General features: G+C 37.9%; 1 protein-coding gene across 4 annotated transcripts in view; it reads right to left on the reverse strand.

The window, feature by feature from the left end:
- The window catches only part of tln2a (talin 2a), a 93,054-nt gene that overhangs the window by 58,828 nt on the left and 9,589 nt on the right, over nucleotides 1–24,637 (reverse strand). For 3 of the 4 annotated variants that reach the window (XM_032560240.1, XM_032560237.1, XM_032560238.1), the window contains exon 2: nucleotides 8,644–8,692. The exons of the other annotated variant lie outside the window; for it this stretch is intronic. The gene's annotated coding sequence lies outside the window, so the exon portion shown is untranslated. The remainder of the gene's footprint in view (nucleotides 1–8,643; nucleotides 8,693–24,637) is intronic. 4 annotated transcript variants of the gene reach the window in all.

Raw genomic sequence — 24,637 nt, forward strand, 5'->3', positions numbered from 1 at the left:
CAAGAAGTCTAGAAAGCTTTTCTTGGATCTCTTCATATTGTAGTTCTTATAGTATAATCAGAACTTTTAAAATTTATTTTAAAAAAAACCAAAAAACTTGAGATTTGATTTGACCAAAAAATTATAATCAGTATCACTGTCAATTTTTCTTGAGAAAAAAAAGAAACTTTTTATCCTAATATCTGTTGCAGGATTAAATAATTTTACATGCCATTCATGGAAATGTTAATGTCACCAATCTTTATATAAAAATATCCATGACACCCCAATGACATATCAGCTTCCTGCTGGGGCTGTCAAAATTAATTCACGATAACAGCAAATCTTTTAAAGTAAGACACTGCCTCCAAATTTTATAAGCCACACATAGAGAATTCCTAATTTAAGGTCTAGCTCTGTGTTGCAACATTTACAACCTTCAGATGTGTCATGACTGTGGTTTTTGAATCCATAACCGAGACCTGCAGCCCTCAGGACAAACCGAGGGTCAGTTCAGGACAGTCTGTTCACTTCTTCCCCGGGTTCATCACCCTAGTAACATACTCTATACCGGAAACCTTGTCGTCCAGGACAAGTTAGCTTGTTACTTGTTAAAAATAACATTCTGTTTCTTCTATCCAAACACTGTAACAATACAGAGTCTGTATGTTTGCAACCTGTTGAACTGAATTGTTTTATTTTTGGAGATTATTTAGTGCAAACAATATTTGCTGAACCTGTACACACAACACCAGTTTTGGAGGGCAGTTCACAGAGGATAAAAAAATGAGTCAGAAGAAAGCAGGGTACATTTAGTCATGGTGTACACATAAGCAATTCAGTTTCATTTAAGGAAAACGCTCAGCCAAAGAGGCAGACAAAGGGTTCAGGAGATAAAAGGAAAATGAGACTGAGCATTGGAACATGCAGCTTTTGTTCAGTAGATCAATGAAGCAGTGCGGAGCCCAGTGGGAATGCCCAGGCCCTATTACAGTAACATGGCCTTTAATCCAATAATAAAACATCACACAATTCAAAAAAGATCAAACACAGAGCATGGTGGTAGCCTCGAAATAAAAATGACCAGACACAGTTATTAATCCTTCTGATTACTGATGCAAACCACAAACCTATTAAGTCAAAAGTTTACCAATTCTTTCTTAAAATCAGGAGTACTTGGTCTTACTTGTTAAGACATGATATCACGCAACCACAATTCAGCCATGTCATAGGGCAAAGGCATTCCCTCTTTTACACATTTCTGCTGGTGTTAAAAATAAACTAGTGCTGTGATGTCATTTTCAAAATGCATTTTCAGAAGCTGGGATTCATGATTAAAGGCTCAAAAAGGAAAATGTCAAATATGAAAACACTGCCTATAAAATCTCAGAAGCAGGAAAATGTCAAATATGAAATCACTGCCTATAAAATCTCAGAAGCAGGAAAGAAAATGATGTGAAGTTCATTATAACGGATAGATAATTCCTGGAGCCTGGTGTGTTTAATGGCATTTATTTTATGTGCATTGCTACTGAATAATGAGCTTGTAAAATTGACCATGTTGTTAAGGTTCAAAACTTTTATCACATCTGTGTTTAACAGAGTTTTTATGAGAATCTGTAATGATTTAAAATGCTAAAGATTATTCTGAAGCAACATCAGTTCATATCATACAGAAGTTTATTTTTAAACAGTCGTTAATATGTATTTATACAACTTTTTTAAAAAGTTGTATAAATTAGTTTTCTTAAGCTTTTAGCACCATGTACTGTAATTAATATGATACACTGTTGTCTGAAAGGGAACCCTGACTCATTATTTAGTCTGATGTTTAATAGAACAGCCTGAGATATACAAACTCAAACTTAATTAGCGCCGGCCAGTAATTCCAATATTAAAAGAGAAAAAAGATTTTATCTTTCATACTCATCAATATGTTCAAATGAACAACTCACAATATTTTTGTCCTTTAAATACACCAGTCAAAAGCATGTGCATTGATGCACTTCAAAGAAGTTTAGAGGGATATGTATACACAGAGGTGGTTTTGAAGTTCTTCTGTTTTTGTTGGAATCAGAAATACAGCCGTTTGAAGGAACCTGCAGGACATTTTTTTTTTCTTTTTTGTTATAACAAAAATCAATAGAAATATAAACTGGAAATCAATATCAGCCAGGAAAAATATATCAGGCGTGTCTCTAATTATACAGCTTCATTGGACATATTGAACACATTGGACAAAGATATATGTAGCTCTGCTATAAGGGATTTAGGGGCTCAATATTTTTTGTGGACAAACTCTTGTCATCAATATTGCATTGAGAGTATAGCTCAATAAAAGCACCAAATGTGCGGCTGACAAGTTGTTGGCCTCCTCTGTTGCTCCTAATGCCTACTGGCTTTTCATAAGACCAAATATATATTTAATGTGCGTTTTCTCAAGACCCCCTACAGCTTCACACATAGTCATAATGCTACAGGTTAAAGGTAATTTTCCATGATGAATCACAACCGTTAACATGTACAGCCAGAACAAGCAAAACATCTCTCTTAATAACCTGGGCTGTTGATAACTATGATTGCATCTGTTGATTTAGCTTTCATTGTACTCATGAAGTGCAAACAAGGCATTCAATACTCTGGCTGCTCACTGGGAAAATATGAAATGAATCTAAAGCACACAGTCTTAGTCACACAAGACCAATCCGGCACGGTTCAGAGTGAGGTCATCACTATTCGGCACACTTTGTGTGGTGGCAGTGGAGGAGGAGACTGTGGGGAATGCAGGGAAGATGAGGAACAGAGGAGGTGTGACACCGAACTACTGCTTAACTTTCACCAAGTACCTCAAATCTGGACCCAGGCTGAAGTAGGGCCAATTTTTAATCTAATTATCATCTTATTCCTGTTCAATAACTTGACCACTAAATAAGGTTCCCTTCTCACCCTGCGTTTTTATTGCACCACTAAGTTTAAATGATCATTACACGTCACAGCCAGGTGGGATGAATTTATAGCTTTGCAGGCAAAAACCTGACATGGAACAAAGAAATAAAGACGTTTTGCATAATTATTAGCATGGCCAGAGGAGTCAACAGGCTGAGTAGCAGGAAAATTTTTGGCCTACATGTGCATCTTTTGCATATGCACAATTTGTATGCTATGCATTTATACTTGTTTGAATGAGAAAGACAGCAGTAAGCAGGTGATGCACCTCTGTCAACAGCAACTTCAGTGCAAGTGTCTGGTTTCATGCAGGGAGAAAACAGTCCCACTAGTACACTGCAAAGCCTGTTGACAGTGCCCAGTTCAAAATAATATACCATCATACATTAAACATGGGGATATATTAACCCCTGCTTTTTTAAGTTTCAATATGAAGAAAACTAGAGCCAGAACTGCAGGAGAAGATTAATCAAAAGTGGATGATTAAATGTATTGACTCCATTAAATATAACAACTATGTAAAAAAACAAACAATTCGTGTTAACTTTGCAACACAGCAGCCACTTAGTCCCACAGTATTGCCCCCTTGAAGGCTATAGTTTTCTGCAAAACATAGAATCAGTCTGTACCTTCTTTTTAGCGACTAAATGATGTCTTCAGCCACAGATCACCATGGTAACACACTCTGGTTGTAACCTGAATAATATCTGGTGTTTTTCACAAGGACAGCCGAATGAGAAAACAATAGCGATCAAACACTAACTGCCGCTGCATTTATTTATGGATTAAAATGTCAAATTACACAAGATTTGCAGGAGTCATCTGTGAAATGATCTTAGCTGCATTCAGCCCACAAACCCAGTTTATAGATCAATCCCTGCACTTGAGACAGAGTGATGGTCCATGTCTTACTAATCATTCTGATATATCTGACAATTTTGCACATGCACAGATGCTGATGGCTCAACTAAACAATTAAAGGAATCAATGACAAGTAAAATATCATAAACAACTCATAAGGTGGATGGTAGCAGCTTAGAAAACAGAACAGCAAAAAAGTTGAATTTTTATGAGGGAATTTTCCCAACACATAAAATTAACATCATCACCTCAGTTCAATCTCCCTACTCTACACTGGTTATTAGCTGCTGCCTCTGGCAAAGAGACTGTCAAAACATGATGTTATCTGTGCAGCTATATCACCATAGGACGCACGCATGTGCGCACCCCTAAACACGCACACACACACCCCCACACACAGAGCGCTTGGGGACAAACACTTTCCAAGTGCAAACCTTCAACCAGCTCCAAGAGCTTAGTCATCCACACAAATATCACTTCCTGGAATAAGCAGCCAAACTTCTACACACAACCAATCAGAAAAGCGGGAGTAAGTTGAGTAACCTTTCTTAAAATACTTGAATGAAATAATAGTCCAGCACAAAAATAAGCTGCACAAACCAAAAAATGATTTTTGTGGTTATGCTGTTCCATGAATGAATGTAGAAACCAGAAAATATAAGTGAATTCACCCAGAGTTTGATTCTGAATTAATGCTGAAAGTTTGTCCATCACACTACAGTACAGCTGTCCTGTGTCTCAATAGCATATGAAAACTCGTGGCTCCAAGTAAGAACAGGGTTTCTTCAAATTTCTCTTTTCATTTGTGTAAATCTTTTGACTTTGCTGGTTTTATTATCTGGTTTATTATTCTAAATCAGCATGGTCTCTGATATGGCAGATAAGTAAAGAGTAATTTTATTGTTTCCTTGGCATATGGAAAAACTTTGATTTGTTAATTCACTACTGGATTGTCCCTAGACTCATATTTACAAAAAGTAATTGCCTTATTTAGCAAATTTCCAAAAAGTAAGATCCTCAATTTGTTTCTACATGAAGCATAGAAATCTGGATTCCCCAAAAAGCTGTGAAACTGCTTTTTTGATATGTTTTTGTCAATAGCTCAAGTAATAGCAGTTGGACAAAAACTTGAATTGTGTTGTGACAAAAAACAACAAATACAGGCAATGGAATAAGATAAAGTCTTTAATTTTTTCATATTATTCAAGCATAGAAAATAATTTCCATACTTTTCAATACTACATAGAAACCCTGAAAATAATGCTTCAAAATCACCTTTATATGCATTTGATAATGTAGTAAAATTTGATTTCCAACTAAGGTTGCTCACCACTGATGTTTGTGCAATTGTTGCAGCTTAGAGATACAACATACACCCTATAGAAACAGTACAGCTACAAAGATTACATCAGTACTGCACAAACACGTAAAAATGGAGCATTTCCTCACCTCGGCATTCCAAATGTTTGAAGTGCAGAGAAGCTGGATACATTTTCTCCTTATTTGAGCAAATTAGCATTCAGACTGTTTATATACACCACTGAACTTTCTGCCCAATATACAGCCAGTTTATAAAGTGCAAAATAGCAATGTCAAATGATGTTGAAGCAAATGCTAAATTAAACCCACATAAAATTTTGAAATACTAACATACATAAGACAAAATATGGCCGAGTCTTATTACTGCAATCTGCAGCATTAAAAAAATGGTTTCACTCAGGTGTCCCTCAGATTATTCAGCCAATTTATAGACATCCATATCGAAGATGATGTATAAAGGGATAAGTGTGTCATCTAAAAAGCTTTCATGTATTCAGCCGTAGTTTTACCTGAAGCTTCAGTGAACTTTCTGAACTCTTTATTGCAGGGCCATGTACAACTCATCTCATTTACATCTCCATCACAGAGATGTAAAAAAAACATTACACAAGACACAGACCACTCAGACACAGAGATCCAACACAAACATATCTCTAAGAGTATGTCCACGATCATTTGTTGGAAAGACTCAGCAGAAAAGAGGAGATTTCTGTTCACTTCTATTCTGAATTTCCTGTTATTCCACAAAGCGTCATTCCATCTAAAAGTGAATTAGGTTTGGATAAATTGAACAATTATCAAAAATTGGCATAGAGGAAGAGAGAAAGACAGTTAATGGACCAAGAAAATATTTTGTAATGTTCATTTAGTTCCCATTGCATGCATGTCATCTATTTTGATTTTGATACACAAACTCATGCAAAAATATATGATAGACCAATTACCTCGCCTGGTCACTACTTAATCATTTTGATACATTTAAAAAGATAAAAATTGATTTAAAAATACCCAAAACACACAGCTTTAGTGTATTCATTGCCTTTACTTAATTGTAAATAAAGCCAATGAAACACACAAAAATACTATAATGTACGGACAGCTTACAGGAAAAGACTGGGAGCCAATAACAGAACCAGAGTATTTTCTTTGAACCTATATTTGATACATTTCAGTAAAAATCAAGATGTACTGTATATATACACCTTAGAGCCATAGCAGAACAAGAGGACCAATCAAGCCGCACCCCAGCTTGGTTCCCAACCTTCCAGAAAATACAGCTATTCTGCCTTGAACAAAAACAGGTGGCGAAGGCTTCAGTGATCCCCCATCAGGAGTCATGACAAAGCTTTACCAGTAAATGCCTTGTCGAGGGAAAAAAACTGCTGTGAAATCATGAAAGAGTTGCAGCATTTGGCCAGGGGCCAGTCATTTTTCCAGACTGAGTAAAAACCACAGAGATCTGCCTCTGATGAGGCACCTAATCATCCTGTGGGTCCACTGATACTAAACACGACGTCACAGTCTCGCTCAGGAATAATGACACATTTGCACCATACTGGATGTCATCCTGTATGCGAAGTGGAAACTTTCTTTAAAAAATGGTGACATTCCACAAACAGGCAGGTTTCTGCTAACCGTGACATCACCTCAGTCATTACTGAGCTCAGCGCTGCTCAGATCTACACATCTGGTCGTGCCTCTAAATGATGCCGCTCAATGACTCAATACTTCCAAAACATCTGGTCATAGTCGGACGTGAGCTTGCCTGTACAGTCACTACAGTGAGCAAAGTCTGTCGCCAACTGTATGAAAAAACAACCATGAAGTATTTCAACACAAGTATATCCTTAGTCATGTTTCTGGAAATCTTAAAGCTCTGTTACAAGTTGAAAATAGCTTTCAACAAAGCTGAAATATGTGACCCAAAACAGACCTCTTCTGAGTTTGAGCTGTCGCCCACAGAGGAATACACCTCAGCCATCAAGCTGGAAACCTTCAAAGATGGAGTGTGCAAACTGTTATACCCTGAATGATGTCATAATGAAACACTCTCACTAAGAACGCAAAAATGTACCACTGTTAACTGTCTTGGACTAAAACAAGGACAGTAACTCTGAAAGGTTTATCGGGATTAATTTGAGAAACTGGACCTGACCGTCAACTGGATGGACGAGGAACATCTGGTGAAAGCTGTGAGCACAGTTCTTACATGAGTTGTGGCAGAGCAGAAAGTTAACCCCTTTTAGCAGGTCCACAAAGAGATGTATTAGATCATCATTTACATTCTAACTTTTCTGAAAAGACCACTTTCTGACCTGCAGCCATATCACATCGATATAGGACTTCAAGTACGCACAGTTATGTTGAGATGTAGCTGTTTGCTGAAGCGCAGCATGAGGCAAATCAACATCCGAGCTCATTAATTGCTGCAAAACTAAAACACAGAGCGACTGTAAAGTCATTTGTGGAGTGGAGCGTGGAAACAGGGAAGCTGGGCACCAGATGCTTCCAACTAATTGCCCTCTGAAAATCAGCTCATCAAGTCAGCTTGAAAAGCAACATTGTTGTCAGACAGATATCTAAACAGTGGCATACTCATAATTAATAGAAAAGCCATTGGTCTTCATTTGTTTTTAACAATTATTATAGTATCTTACAGACAAGATCACATCTGCACTGATCAAATGTACTCATCGTTAAATGTTTCCTCTTGAGAAATGCAGCTAAAGACCATTTAATTTCAGTAATCAATTTTAATTGCATACATATTTTTAATGGCATAAACTCTTAACTTTCTTTCTGTGGGAAATTACATTAAAAGTGTTGGGTGGTGCTCCTTTTATTTTCACTCAATGATTATTTTTGTTTTCCCCGTTTAGAAACGCTCTCCAACGGATGAATTTTGCCATTATTGAAAGCATGAAGCAAGTGTAGTAGTCTTTTCTCAGCCTTCTGAACAGCAGTGTGCAGCAATAGATGGGTTAGGGGCAACATGTCCTAACTTTACACATCCAGCCTGTGAAAACTTTGGTCATACAGTATGTACCAAACTGTGGAACACAGACAGCTTGCAGAATGTAAAAGCCCAACAGAAAATATTACTGTAAATATTACAGTATTTACAGTAATATTTAACAGTAAATACCCATATAGCAGCTGGAAACTTGTCCATATTCACATTAGACTTTCCAGAAGAAACATTTACCACACGGCACAGTAGTCATATGATTTCCTCGGCCAACATTCATCCTACAAGTTAGGACAGCACCGGTAACAGCAATTACTGTTAACAGTATATATTGGTAAAAGAGTTTGTGCCAACCATGATGATTATTGCAATCTTAATGACCTAACTTTTCAGGGAAGTGCTTTATTTTAAGTATGCATATGTGAAATTTCACACTTCTGTTCAGCAATCACATGTCTGTAGAAACTCCGCATCCATGAGCCTGTCGACCATCTGGAGTGACATTTCCAAGTTTATCCAGCTCCAGTAACATTCTCATCTAACATGTGTCATTATTAACTGCTTCCTACCTTTTTGCTGAGGACAATGCAGTCTGAGGGTTTCTGCTGATCTTCACAGCTGAAAAACAAACGGTGAAACATTTGAGACAAAAAGCACATTTACCCTTTTTTTCAATAGAAGATGTTAATCACTGCCTCATCTAAACAAAGATAACATGGATCCGAAGATGTAGTTAAAGCAAAATAACTAGTAAAATGTATATCCATTTTTTCCCCTACACAAACTCTCATAAAGAAGTGGCCTTGGCTTAAACTGATGGATGGAAATGATCATTACAAGCCACATAAAACAAAGATTAACATAAACATGGATAATGTTAAGACGTAAATGAAAATTGTAATATAAAATAACTACAGGACACTGAACCCACGAACGTTCATTAGAAAAAGAGCAATTTATACCTCCAATATTCCCTTTAATTTGGTTTGTATTTCGCTTTAAATATGTTAAGGAGAAGAAGAAGAAGAAGAAAATCAACCACCTTATTTTACCAGGAAGTCCCTTGAGCTAAAATCTAATTTTTAAGGGAGAATTAGCCAAGAAGCACACTGGTGTATAGTATACAAAACTATTTTAAATTGTTATGATTGAGCCTTTTCTTCTTGACTAACAGCATTACTGGCTAAAATCAAGGTTTCATAGAGAAACAAGCCGGTCACCAGAACTAGCCAATTCATAGTTTGATCAACTCAAAAAAATGCACTTATACAAATACTACCAGGTCACACTCTTCTGAGTGAAGACGCAAAGTTAGTCATTTTCAAGTGAAGACAAAGGAAGCACACAGAATTAATAAGTTACTTAAAAGAAAATTGCTTTTCATCAAGACAAGACATGTTTGTGGTTCACACAGGCTGATAACAAAAAAGCTCAATGAAGTCATCTTTAATCCCTTTAAGCTTTAAATACTTCTGTTTTGAAACCTTTTTAAAAAACACAAGTCAAAGTTAGGATCTACGTTAACCATGGAACACACACAGAGTGAAATCAGATTTGTCTCTTCTGAATACTGTGAAAAAAGGCAAAAAGAACCAGAAAAAAAGTAGTTGAAAAACCAAAACCTTCACAGTAACATATCCCAAATGGCCTTCCAGCCACTACTAAAAGGAATCATTTTAAAGGCAATTGGCAGAGAACATATACACACAAACATGCAAAATCTTCCACTGTTGTATATTTCAAAACTTTACAAAAATGTAAGATTTGAAATTGTCCACAAATTTCAAGCTTTGGTTCATATGTAACACAAAAAAAAACCACACTGATCTATCTATGTTAAATGAGAAATTGAACAACTTTACCTCCTCTGTATATTTTCTACATGTGTTTACAAGAGAGTATCACTGCCCTGCTGTAACTTTCTGACTAACAACTTGTTCTGTTAGAACCATTTCAAAGCCCACATCCGAGATTGTTTCAGGCTCAAAGCAATTAGGCATGTTTGAACTGAACTATTCCTGCATTTTAAGAGCAGGGTTTTAAACAGACTAACACAATTATACTGTTTTTGATGATATGCAAACATTCAGTGAATCAGTAATATCCAACAAAGAGCAAGCACCAAGATTTCATTGAAGCAGAGTTGCTTAGGGTTTCAGATTAATTGCACCTGTAGGCTAATAAGACTGAAAAATCAGTTCTGACTTTTCTGTGTTATAAAGAACAAGTAGAGCACACAATTATACCACTAATTGTTCAATCAAATGTCTTAAATTGATCACATTAGTCAGAGCTAGAGTGGTTGCTGGCTAGCTGATTGGACACAATGCGACGGGGCAATCTGCTCTGGTAATGAGGGCAAAGAAACCTCACCTCTAGTCATTGAAAATTTAAACTGCTGATGTTGTGTTTCAGTCACCTTTCTATAATAACTATAAGTTTAAATTTTGCTGCAGTTAGCCGCAGTTTGCAATTTAACAGGAATAACCAATGTCAACATCCATATTGTTCCCCAATGAGCAGTGTGGTTTATCGTACCTGTCCCTATCGTAAAGCATCTTTCCCAGAGCCAGAGGAAATGACACAAGCTGCAGCCTCTGCACTGACAGGAAGGAGGAATGATGCTGACAAGTAAAATATGCTCCAAATGTGAATTGGTTTGGATGCTTTGCTTCTATCATAGATGGAGACTCTCCAGACTTTCACATCTTCCAAAGTGAACTTGAATAAATACATTGTCTGTTCAAGTTTATGCACCACTTAATTCAGTTAATTGATTTAATTTTACTGGCATGGTGAAAAGGATCCTGATCATAGCTAATTTTGAAGAGTCCATTATTTAAAATTATAAAGCAATGCAACCAGGAGCAAAGATATGAAAAGAAAACAGAAATAAATGGCTAAGACTAAGGAGCAGCACTTTAGTTTTGTTAAATTGGTGCAACAATTCAGTTCAAGCTTGGCTCTGGACACTGGCAACAACAAAGACCTGTCTGTTGAGCATCATCGATTTGCTGACAACGGCAAGGGCCTAAAAAGAGATTTCATTTTGTTGTTGTTCTTTTACTTAGAAGTGATGAATCTATCAAATTCTGCTGAGGAGGTAATAAAAAATAAATAAACAGAATCCACAGCATCATGTCAGCTTAATACACTTCTCAGTAGTCAGGAATTTTTGGATGAGTTTCAGCTGTTAAATGTAGGCTGCTTAAATGGGAAATGGGGGCACTTCCATCACTTTCCACCTTGCATAAAATCAAGAGAAGCCTATTTAATGAAAATAATTTATTTGCAGACCTGATTCAATAAAATTCACCTTAAATATATTTGAATAAAAATACAGAGTCACATTTGAAATAATGCAATTAGTGCTTTGAACAAAGAATTTATCTAATTTGTACATCATGCCTTGATTAGGTTTTTAACAAAAATCAATATATGTTTTCTGAATTGCTGCATACGTTTCTCTTTAGACATAAAATTGCCAGTAAATTTGAGGAATCTCTTGAAAAAAGCTTGAACAAATGGGGGCCACAGTTGAATGCCAGCATGCTGAGATGTGTCTGAGAAGCTGCTGCCAGCAGAAAGAACGGTCTGCAGTGCTTGGCCAACCTCTTTGTTCATTTGATCTTGCACCATCAGGCCATTCAAGACAAACCTATGTACTCAATCAGTACTGTACATGTTTTAAGATTGTCAAACCAAAACAGCAAAAGTCCAGCTTTGATTAGACCAGAAAGCAGATGTCTGATATTGTAGAAAGGAGCTTAAATGGGTTTTTTTTAATAATAGAATAGAATTACTTTATTCATCCCAGCAGGGAAATTATTTTGCAGTTACAGCAGCATAGAGACAAGACACACACAACCACCACTGAGTAGCAATTGTAGACAAGATAAAATAAAAATAAAATATAACATGCTGTCAATATAAAAAGCAGCTTAGAGCAGTCCTTGCAAAGATTCAAAAATGCAGAAACAGTAGGCCTGTCGCGATAAACGATAAATCGAATAATCGTACGATAAATTAAAACTATCGACGTCATTTTAATTATCGGCATTATCGTCTCTTCCGGCCTTTTTCTCTTTCTGTTAATGACACTGAATGAAAAAAGGCTCAACTCCGGTGCTCTCCACTGACTCCTCCCTTCCTCATTTCCTCAGTGTAAAGCCCAGCGCACACTACACGATCTTAGAGCTGTCGGCCGATTGTCGGCCCATTTTCAAAACCTGACAGACCACACATTAGCCGACAGAAATCCTAGGTATAACTGTTCGATCGGGTTCCTGCCGTGTGGTGTCCAACAATGGGCACAAAATAATGGCTACAAGTCCAGTGAACTAATTTTAAAACCAGGCATTAATCAATGCTTTACTACAATCTACCTGCAATGCGTGTGGCTATGTCAGTTCTGACTGAATGAAAATCATTATAACCTATTTACGTCACGTTAACGAAGAACAGCTGAAAAGTTACCGGGTTTATCAACTGCGGTAGCAATTTCGCTCCAACTCCTCCTCTTGTCATTTCTATATTCTTTGCACGTTGAATAAACATTAATGTTGTTTCCACATATCATCTCCAATGTCCGCTGGACTTCGGGTTGCGCCGTTTCAGCTGTTTGGGATTCCCCGACGTAATGGAGGAGAATCCTCGCTTTCTGATTGGCTGCCTGTCACATTCAACAGGCTGCGTTAAAGCTCCCAGTCTGGGAAAAACCCTGATTTGGATCAGAGGGCGATCTACCGTAACAGACCACACAATCTTAGAAAGATCAACGTTTTAAGATTGTTGTAAAGGGAAAAATAGGAGCAAAAAATCGTGTAGTGTGAACTATTGCATCAGGTAGTCGATGTGCCCATCTTCTCTATTTAAATCTAATTATTACTGAAGGGCAACATGATATACAGACTTCATAATCTGCACTCTTTTGGTTGAATGCAGTATTTATTTCCACTTTTACTTTATGTTGTTTAGTTTTTTTTTTCAAGTGTGTTTTTTGTTAATGGAGACCATTTTATTTTTGTTTTTGGTTGTTTTGTTTATTTTGTTTATCAGTTCCAGTGTTTAGTGTTCTTTTGAAAATAAAGTGTATCTATCTTTGGCAAGAAATTGCATGCATTATTATGTCATTTCCATTAAATCAGTGTAAAAAGGTCTTCAAACAATATTATCGTTTATCGCAATAATTTCTGAGACAATTAATCGCTCAGCAAAATTTGCTATCGTGACAGGCCTAAGTATGTATATGTAAATATATGTACAGCAAGTGTGCCACAGTGCAGTTGTGCAAAATTGGACTGATTAGTGCAGAACAATGATTTAGCTTTTATTGTACAGTGAGATGGCATGTGGCAGGAAGGATTTCCTGTATCTGTCCCTTCGACAGCAGAGCTGGAGCAGTCTATGTGAGAAGGTGCTCCGCTGTCTGTCCACTATGTGGTGGAGAGGGTGCTGTTTATTGTCCATAATAGACAGAACCTTCTTCAGTGTCCTCCTCTCCACCACAGTTTCCAGGGACTCCAGCCTTAGTCCCAGTACAGAGCCAGCTTTCCTGATGATTTTGTCCAGTCTATTAGAGTCGCTGGCTCTGATGCTGCTATAAGATCTGAATCCCAGCACTGCTTCTATTATGTATTTTGATTCTGTCCTAATTTAATTTAATTTGTGATTTTGTTCACTCATTATTCTGAATATGTGAAATGTAAATCTAAGAAAAATATATAGTCACCTGTTAAAATATGTATTTAATAAACAAATAGGGTTTACATATTAGTTTAAAGGGTTTATCTATTAAATAAAAGTCAATGAGTAAGTAAGCCAATATAAACACAACCTATGTTCAAGTACTTCACACCACAGCATTCATCTGACAGCAATCCTATGCAGCTGTGGAAAATAGAGTCAGAAGAGTCTGGTCTTAAATTAATGGGAAAAGACATTTGAAAGAATTAACCAGTCACTGGTAGGTGTGTGATCTGATCCTCCAACACATAAGAAAAATTTGATTAAATTATATCACAGTTGTACACGGAGGTTTACTTAAGTGGACCCACCACTGTTCATATTCTGTGATAATGTATGGTTATACAGAGCTATTTATTAAACACTCTCCAGGACATTAGAGAGGAACGTATTATAGATCAAACAACAGTTTTAGTACTTTTAAAAAGATCATATATTGTTGTAAATATAAATGATTGTATAAAAGGAAATGAATGTGATAACACAGTTGAAACTAAAACCGTCCTGTGACAGAAACATTACCTCACAGAACTTGGAAAACATTTGCATTCTTGCAATTCCTTTCTCCAACCCTGCAAAGCATGAAAACCGCAACAGCAGAGAAACAAAACCTCCACGGTCTATCATATCCTCAGAAACCAAACCCAATTTTAAAAAAGACATTTTGCTGTTGATAAAATCTGCCAAATTAAAAAAATAAATAAATAAAGGAAAGTGATTAAGCATGAAAACCCTTTTTACAATCTAGAATTGCCTGAGGTGAAGCAGATCACAGCTGGTCACAGCTTTGCCTGTCACTCGGGAATTCATTGTTTCTTCCGTCGTGCAGTTTCATTAATCACACTGTGCAGACGGGGGCAAAGTGGGAACAAGTCACAAAAAAAGATGCCTGGGCAACATCTTGCATCAGCTCCAAACAGGAGCCTTTCATAAAACTGCCCACCATGATGCCTCAACATCAAACAGAACCAACACAGCTGGATTACACACTGGCCAAAGGGGCAACATGCATCAATTACAGAGAATCTGCAAATGAGTGTCTGGAGTGTTTGACAATAAAATCCATTGCTGAATTGCAGGTACTCTGATGTGACATTTCACATATCAAGCAAAAACTACAGTGGAGCCTCATTATATTCAGCTGATTTACTGCCCAAACATGGTTACAACTAGGCAGCTCTTTTGCAATTAAAGGAGGCTGAGTGCCAAGTTTGCTGCTGGAGGCATACTCTGATCAGTGGCAGCTGCTCACAAACCTGAAAAATCATCTTTGTCCATGCATATTTTTCTTTAGCTTTCAGGATTTGTACAAACAAATCTGCATTCTGTCAATAAATAACCAACTTGATGAGTTTGTATGAGAAACTTAGGGGTATCCTGCATCTCATGACTTCTACAACGTACATTACTGCAGAATGTTTTAGATGCAACAAATCTATAGACCAAGATAACTTGAAATGCAGTTTCAAGGAAAAAAATCAAGAATCCAAACCAATATGGCCCTGTATGAAAATGTAGCTTCACCCTAAACATAACTGGTTGTGCTACCCTTGGCTACAGAAACTGCCATCAGATGTTAGTGAAAACTGGCCATAAAATTTTGCTCACTCTTTGGTGCCAAATTGTTTAAACTTAACCAGATTGGTGGGTTTTCCAGTAAAAATTGCTTTTTTTTTTAAGGTCTCGTCTCACCACTACATTTCAGTTGTATTCAAGTCCAGACTTTCATTTTCGGAGCAACTCGTAAAAATCGATACCAAGACATTGCAAAGCAGTCCCAGACATCACATTACCATCATCATGTCTATTAGTAAAGCCAATAAAACAAACAAAAAGAAAAACAAACAAAAAACACTTCACATATTAAAAGGTAAAATTTGCATTTTTGAGGCAATTCAGAAAGGAAGGAATCCTTAGAAGTGTTTCTAGTTATCTGCAAGAGCGAAAGTATGTTCTAAATCATGAGAAAGGCACGGCCGAGCCTCACACTACACACTCCAGACTGATTGAAGCCAACTAACCCATTTGCTTGTGTCTCCTAACACCTTCAAGAGACGTAGCAGACCAGACCCCGATATTCAATTAGCTAAATGGGTCCATGGGATTTGGGCTTAATGAATGAAACAGAGGTGGTGTGTTAGGGACTCAACACCCCTACATCCTCATTGGGAGACACCTGTCTACAGGGGAAATTCTGAAAGAAGGAAATAAAATACTGTTGATGAACAGGCATACATTTCTTGTCAAATGTATTTTATAAAGAATAAATAAATGAGTTGTTGAAACCCTCCTACTCTGAACTGTCTGTGTGAAGAAGATCATGTGAACTTTTGGGTCAAAAATCAGAACCCAGCACTGTGTATGCCTGATCAAAGTGAACATGTCTGCAAAAAAAATGTTACCCTAAATCAAGAGGCAGAAGATTCATCTTGCAGGAACATTATAGAGAATAAACTTGTTTTATACGAAAAGAGGTGTTCACAGTGACCTAATGTGTAGCCATTAAAGATTCTTCATCAACATTTCAGTTTAAAGTTTTATTTGATCGTAGCTTGTCAAAAACTTTAAAATCCCATCTTTTACTGATCAACACAATAAGCTTTACCAAATTCTGCTGACAACACCTCACTTCATTGTGGATGTTATTACTGAGTGAAGATCAGTAATAACAATAACCATTAAAAGCAATTTTTTTTGCTAGTAATCTATTATTTAAAGTAAAGACATGAAGGGAGAGATGTAAAAGGGCACTTAAAAAGGAAATCCATCTATGGAACATCAATATGTGTCTGCAGTTCAATTAAGCTGCAAAAGAGCAAGCGAGAGCAAGACTTTTAGTAGATAGCAGGAGAGGGTGCTTTTTAACTTTCAAATTCTGTTGGTCGGGAAAACATTTTGGACTTGAAAATGTTGTCAGCCTTACAGTTTTCACAAAGGCCAAGATAAAGATATACATTCTCCACAATGTGCATAGCGACTGCACATTTCTGTTATTGTAGTCATGTTATTTGCTAATATAAGATGCTAAAATAATGTCAATGTCATAAGCATTTCTTAAAACATTAGTAAAAACCCTATTTTTACTGTGACTGTTCTCTGAAACAGTGCCATGACATCATCTCTGCTCTGTCCAACATAAATAATTAAGTACTTTTGCCACTGCTCTTATTTCTTCCTATAATAGATATCTTAAAGTGAAAGCTGAATCACAAAAAAGTTGCATCATATTAACATATTAACACAATGCATAGTGTCTGAGGGTAGGTTGAGGATATCATGTTACACTCCTTTTTTGGAAATTTGAGGACATCTGGAGAACAGCTGTTGCTTTGCATCACACACACGCTCATGTTTTAGTTGTTACATGGCCTCTCCATTTAAGGACGGGAGGTCAAGCCGGTCAGAAGGTCAGTAAGGATCCAGGCACACGGCTTAATGAGGTTTAGCTATGAACAATCTTTGGATATTAAACACCACATAGTCACAATTACAAACACCATAATTGGTATAGTGGTATTCCTCACAAGCAGACACACAACAGAGCTCTCTTCTATACAAGGCAGCCGGTCTACTCTCTCCTGGGACGGCAGATTCTCAGTGATTAGTTCCATCCTTCCAGAGGGTTTGGGGGTGGGGATGGGTCCTTTACAGAAGGACAAGCTTTTAATTCAATTAGACAAATCCAGCCCTCCAACACAACCTCGCCCCTGTTCAGCTCCATTCATGGAGTGAGCAGAAGGGGCGGCAGCAGAGAAGAAACAAGGTGTTTACATTTGTAACCTGCATGCAGCTTGTTGGGGAGGTTTGCTAGACACTTTATGTTTCAGTTAGGTGGAAATGTTACAGTGCATGGGAGAACTGAGTACCGGGAGGCGAAAAACAAATGCACATCACACTTTATTAATTTATACTAAAAACCATTTTGAAAACCACCTGACTTTTTCATTCTACATTGCTATTATGCATCATGTTGTGTTGGTCATAAGATATGTGGTTTATCTTAGCTCTTTAATATACACTAAAAATAAACAAACCATTTCAAAAGACTGAATGCTAAAATTAATTTACCCACAATGCCGTTTTTTAATTTTTCTGACAAAAGTCTGACTTTTTTCCAGATTCAATTAGCATATAACCATCAACAGCAATAAAAATACAAATCCAGTCTAAAAAAGATAAAATAAAAAGATAGAACAACATGAGCATGGAAGGCTTGAAATAGAACAATAAATAAATCAAATGAACAACAGGTTATAACGATAGGAAATTCATCTTTTAAAAGACGATTTGAACTAATTTTGTCGTCCACTGAACCTGAATTAGAGCACATGGTACCTCTTAATTATTTATTAAACAGATTTTCTCTGAAGCTTTTGATGTAGAAAGGGGCAGATCACATGAGGAGGATCTTAGGTCCTTGAAAATAAAATTACTGAGCAGAGCACGCTACCCAAAAAGGTTCACATGACTAAAAATCACCTGCCATTACTGAAGGCTCTCAGATGTCCATCAACACCGGTCAAACCAGTGAGTAAATAATTACAATTCTTTTTTTTTTTTTTATTAGAGATCATTTTGAGAATGTATTTTTCTGGAGATTAAGAACATAATTATTGCCTCTCTTTTAGTGTTTTGGCTGCAACTCCTGATCAAGATAAGTGCTGGCAATTTATCCTGTGAGAAAAATTCCTGAGATTTGGCACTGCGGACCAAAAGGTAACAAAGCACTGCCCCACCCCCACTTGTAGCTGAACTAAAATCAGATGGCTTAAAGAAGCCTACAATTTCCCCTCAGGGAAGAAGCAAAATTAGGATCATCATGTTTTAAAAGTACAGTTTTCAAGCTATGCATTGTGTAGCTATAAAGTAGCCACTTAGAGAAGAACTGCCTGAGCAAATAGACTAATTAACCAAAATCAGCTTATTATGCTTTTGTTTCCCTATAAAGACCAAAACTTTGAAAGTATACAATATTCCAAAACTGCTACATTTGTTGTGTTTTTTTTTTCATAAAGTCTTTACATTAATATCACACTTGTAGGCGAGTGTCTGGATAACACAACTGTAATCATTATATTATGTTAAGTTAACTGAAGTTTGAATAATTATTGCCTTTTGAAAAATAATAGCATGTAAAATCATATTTTAGATCTTAGGCATAAAAGCTTGTCCAACTCTAGTTATATATGGTCCTTTGATATTACACCATCCTTGGTAGTAAGTTAAGGAATACACCAGCTCTGTCCAGGTATAGCATTTAAATAGACAGAGGATAATAGTTTTTCCCTCAATTAGTGCTGGAATTGAGATCCTGTCCATTAATTAAAGCAGAATGTGATAATAACGTTAACTGAAGCGAAAAGCATCCGACTATCTGCGCTCTTGAAGTGCCGGTGGTACTGATAAGGCCAAACAAGAACAAAAATAGCATAAACAGGGAAACTACTTCATATCGAGCAGCATAATGAGTTACCTCTCATTCTGTTTAGTGCACGTCCTCACCCTGAAACCCATCCTGACAAACGACCCACAAAAGCAGAAAACAGTGCAGGCAGCCACAGGAGAGAATACATCTTTTCCATGGCGCAATAAATCATCAAAGCCCCATTTTAAAAGCCGTGTCTCAGCACTGGCAGCTCTGCAGATTAGGATGGACCAACCCTCTTCTTGAGCTGCTGGCCTAATCTCCTTTTTGCATCTCAGCCGTACGGATATGAGCGTCTCATAATCCACTCGATGAGTGGACAGCTGTGAGCAGGCATTTAGCGCCTTGCCTCTGAACCTCCAGCTGTGTTGGCACTCGAAAACACACAGGAGTCAGGAGAAATATGGGCCAACATATATTTTAATCATCCTTCTCATTAGCTGCTTTTGCTGTAAAGATTTTATGACAGATGAAGGCCATTCGAAGCGTGACACTTTCCAAAAGTCCAAAAGGGGGCCACAGTAATTCCAGGGCAGGTGGATGTGATCAGAATCTTAGGTGTGTAAGCTGACCAACAGGCAGGGAAACCAATTAAAAAAAAGAACAGTTCTGTTCAGAGGCTCTGGGACATGAAAGGAGAACAAAAGATTGACACAGGAGGTAAGCGACCATACAGGGCTCTGGCTGCCTATTGTGGAAGGAACAATTCAGTTACTTCAAGCCTGTTTTTTCCACAGCGATCTGCAGTAAAAGCCTAGCCCCCTTACATGTCAGGTCCATTGTCAGGAGCAGACAGGAGCCACTCCCACCTCACCTCATGCACATTAAATAGACTGTATTGTTTGGGGGAGTGGGGGGAAGTACAGGATAACAAGCTGGTGCAAATACTTTTAGAGTCAAATGATATAAAGTCCAGTTCGAAGCTAATTTAGCTACTTACCAACTTTCCTGTTGGTGTTTGCCTCAAAATCAACGTTTTAGCAGCTGCTAAACATTTTCATATTGAGCTCAAATTGTGTTATTGGTACTTTGTCTTACAACCGCAAGATTCAATGCATTTTAGTGGGACTTATTGTTATAAACCAGCACAAATTAGTGCATAATAGTGAAGCGGGAAGAGACGAGCAAATAAAGAAAACTGTCATGAATTTGTATAGGGCCTGAAATTATTATTTTTTTGATACCATTAAGAAAAACCTTTATGCAAGGCACTGTTGCTTAAAAAATGCTTAAAGTCCTATTAAATCGTTTTATTTATGTGATTAAAATTATTACCTCCCAGCAAGCTTTTTATCAAATTTCAACTCATTCTTTATCAAAATGTGCTCTTCCATGTTGGAATGGAAACCCATTTTCCATTATCACAATTCATGCACTGGAAGTGTTATTTTTAAACTCGGGCAAACTAGATTATAGAGGTTCAAACTATCACACAAGCAGCATGACAAATATATTAATCTACGGTATGTGGCGCTTTTTATCAATTTTCGTGGATGTGTCGGCTGATTTACAGCCCAGTGAGCTCTGCCGGTGCCACTTCATCCCTGTGTCAATGGATCGCAGCCCAGGTGGTGACACGCTCGCCGGCCGCTGGGGAGGTTTTGAGGGGAGAAGTGGGCGGGGTTTTGAAACAGAGATAGGGACAAGAGAAATTGAGTGAAGGGGAGATAAGGGGGCTGCACAGTGGCGCAGTTGGTAGCACTGTTGCCTTGCAGCAAGAAGGTCCTGGGTTCGATTCCCGGCCGGGGTCTTTCTGCATGGAGTTTGCATGTTCTCCCTGTGCATGCATGGGTTCTCTCCGGGTACTCCGGCTTCCTCCCACAGTCCAAAAACATGACTGTTAGGTTAATTGGTCTATCTAAATTCTCCCTAGGGGTGTGTGTGTGTGTGAATGGTTGTTTGTCCTGTATGTCTTTGTGTTGCCCTGCGACAGACTGGCGACCTGTCCAGGGTGTACCCCGCCTCCCGCCTGGAACGTAGCTGGAGATGGGCACCAGCAACCCTCCCGACCCCATTAGGGACAAAGGGTGAACAGAAAATGGATGGATGGATGGATGGATGGGAGATAAGGGAGGCAAGAGAAAGAGGAAAGCGAACAAGCTTCGGCTCGAGAGACAGACTGGAGGGGTACTGGGAGGGAGGACTGCTACTGTTTCCTGCTCGGTCAGCAGACTGGGGCTGATTTCAGGGCAGCTTATCTTTCAGCAGGAATACCACGAACGCACCAAAGAGAGACAGAGGGGAAGAAAGTCAAGCAGAACTCTGAATTGAATCCGTGCTGCATAAAAAGATATGCTATAATATAGCTCATTTCCTTACTGTGAAGTATTTTAAAACCTTTAGGAAGTTTGTGCTCACACATTTGATGAAAGTCATTTATGGTCATATTTATTCTTCACAACTTCATTTGACAACATGGTCACACATCACCTGGTTCCAAGTAGTCAGTCACAAAGAGGCTGAACTATCAGAGTCTCTGCTTTCATCTTCTAAATGCTCTGCTGTATTTATCTAACAGTAACCTGGTCTTTCGGGTGATATGCAGACTATCAGATAAGTAGATTTTTGGCCACTTGACAGCAAAAGGGTGACACAGTGACCTGAGACTGTATTTATGTCAATGCTGCTGCACCTGAATATTAATGAACTGGATGTTCCTCAGTGGTTAATTGTCTGCTTTCCAGAAGAAAGTAAATATTTTATTTCGAAATCAAGCTCAGTGAGTATGAAGGGAAAGACAAGTGGCACATAATCCAGGCCCTTTGAGTGTGAAGTTTCTAATGTCTTCAAGAGTCATTTTATCTCCTCAGATTGGTCCACTGTGTTTTATCAACTCCAAAGTTGGCGCAACTGTCTACAAGAAAATCCTGGAGCACTTCATGCTTTGCTTTTCCTGAGAAGTTTTAGAATTTATGGAATGTTGCAAAGGGAAAGATGAGAAACACCAAATCCAACAATGGTAGTTCTGGAGAAACTTCTGACGATGCACAGGCTTTGTTGAAGAGTGGCGAGAAAGAAGCCATTTTGAAATTTAAAACCATAAGAACCCATTTAAAACATTTTCCACAATCCACATGGGAGACAGTAAACATGTAGAACGGGGTGTTTATGGTCAATTTAGCGTTATAGCCTATGCAAAACACTGGACGTATGCCTGAAGAATTATACCACTTCCGTCCCCAAACAGAATGACCCAGTTAGAGACCTAAATCAAATAGAAAAAAGTGTAAAAACTGCAACTGAAGTGGAAATAGGTTCTGTAGTGAATTGACTCAGGAGATCTGAATGCAAATCCACTCCAAACTTTTCACATTTCTACTCATAAAAATGTTTTACATTAGATCCACTTCAGCCAAGCTCCATTTTGTGTTGGTCTCTCATAAAATATGTCTAAAACACAACAAAGTAAATTAAATTTGAATACTGGAATGGATACATGGCAATGTTCACCTTAACGTTCAAAATCATTTTTAAAGCATTTCTTTCATTTATCAAAGGATGAACTTTGTAGCCCAAACCTCTGCTGTAAAAAAAAAAAAAAAAACTGAAGATGAGTGAGTGAGTGTCCTCCTCAGGTAAACACAGGCTGCTGCTATAAATCCCACCAGAGAGAGAGAAAGCTGTGGAATGCTTGGCAGCCCGAAACACACTGCAACGCCAGGTTGCTAAGGAGCATTCACCTGCTCTCACAGCTGTGCGAAAATTAAAAAAAAATAATAATAAATTTAAATACAAAATGTTTGGCAGCACAGCTGGAACTCTATTCAGGGACCAAGCTGCACTTGGTATAAGAGGAAAGAGATCAAATGCTGCATTTCTCATCTGGCAATGTGAACAAGCATTTGAATCAACAATCCTCGCAGGGTGTGATGCCAAATAAAAACCCAGACAGACTTTCTGCACAGACATTATCATCAGATTCCTACCAGGAACATCATAGCTACAGGAAGGTCACTCTTCAAAATTATTCAATCATTGTTAAAAGGATGTAAGAATGCTCCCTTCTCCCTAATAATTTTCCTGGAGCTGTGCTCTGCGAAGGGAAGATAAGTCAGCAGACTGAAGACAAGGCTGGCATTCTCTCCACACTTCGAAAGACAAAATGCCTGAGTCCATCTAGACAGAGAGATCTGACAATGCTGCATTTGTCTCTTTGCCAGCTGGAGAACAAGCTCCCCACAGACAAGTCGATATGAAACGCATACCAACTTTAAACTCAGAACTATGGCCGTCAATGTCATTATTTTACTCTGCCAATGCAGAAAACACAGACTTTTGTATACTGTTCTCAAATATTGGATAATTGTGATTGCTATTTCTTGAATAATAGATCAAAAGAAAAGCAAAAACAATAAGGTTGGACTTTATAATACAAGCTACTATAAAGATAAATGCAAAAATGGTAACAGGGACCCACCACAGAACACAGCACAACTTTCTACCTGAAAAAAGACAAAGCCATTGATTGTTCATATACAACCACTTAAACGTATCCATTAAAACCAGAAGTCTGAGTCTTACATCTGCTGTGGTTTGGCCCAACCAAACCTGGAAACTCTAGCAATAACACCAGCAATTCCCTGCTCAGATGAATACGTTTTAATTTATGAAAGACTGATATGCAGCTATAATATATAATGACAGCATCCTAGTGTCCAACTGTATGTATGCCCAAGGAATGGCTATTTTCAGTCACTTTATTAACACTGAGCTTCCCAGAAGTAATACAGACCAGCTGCCACAATAATTTCACTGCCTTAAAAAAGGAGTAATGTTTACAGCTCCACATTGCAGAGTACACTGTTTGAGTGGTGTTTGGTCCTCTTCTCTCTCTCTGTCCCAATTTTTCTACTTCGAGGGCCTGGCAGCCCTCCCATGTACTCTCCCTTAACTAATAAACAAAGAGAGGATTCCCTTATATAGCTTTATTCAAACTCAACAACCTTGCAGAGCAGCACCAGAGGGCTGCAGGGAAACAGGGATCGCAGGCTGGACTCCTGCAGACAGAAAGGTTTCAGGCCAAGGGCACGGAGCACTGACAGCATGATTGTGTAATACTCATACATTAACAGCCACTTAAAGGGCTATTTCTGGGACCATCCATGCACAGAGTTCTGCAGTGTCAGGTTAGATTGGCTTGAGAGGGTTGCAAAGTGAGGCACAGCCATCCCAAAACTGCAAAATAAATAAATAAATAAATAAAAGTTTGCTTGCTGTGGGCAAAATTCATCCTTTGGGACAAAAATCACCAGAGATGTTTAAAATCAAGCTCAACCTTCAGAGTTTGGTTACAAATGGCCAATGGCACTTTATTTGCATGCACTTTGCACTCTGAAGCAATGTTAAAAATAGAAAACTCAGCAGGAATTTGTACACAGAGTTAAAAGCACAAT

Source organism: Xiphophorus hellerii, chromosome 4 (genome assembly GCF_003331165.1).
Source record: "Xiphophorus hellerii strain 12219 chromosome 4, Xiphophorus_hellerii-4.1, whole genome shotgun sequence".
Taxonomy (NCBI): domain Eukaryota; kingdom Metazoa; phylum Chordata; class Actinopteri; order Cyprinodontiformes; family Poeciliidae; genus Xiphophorus; species Xiphophorus hellerii.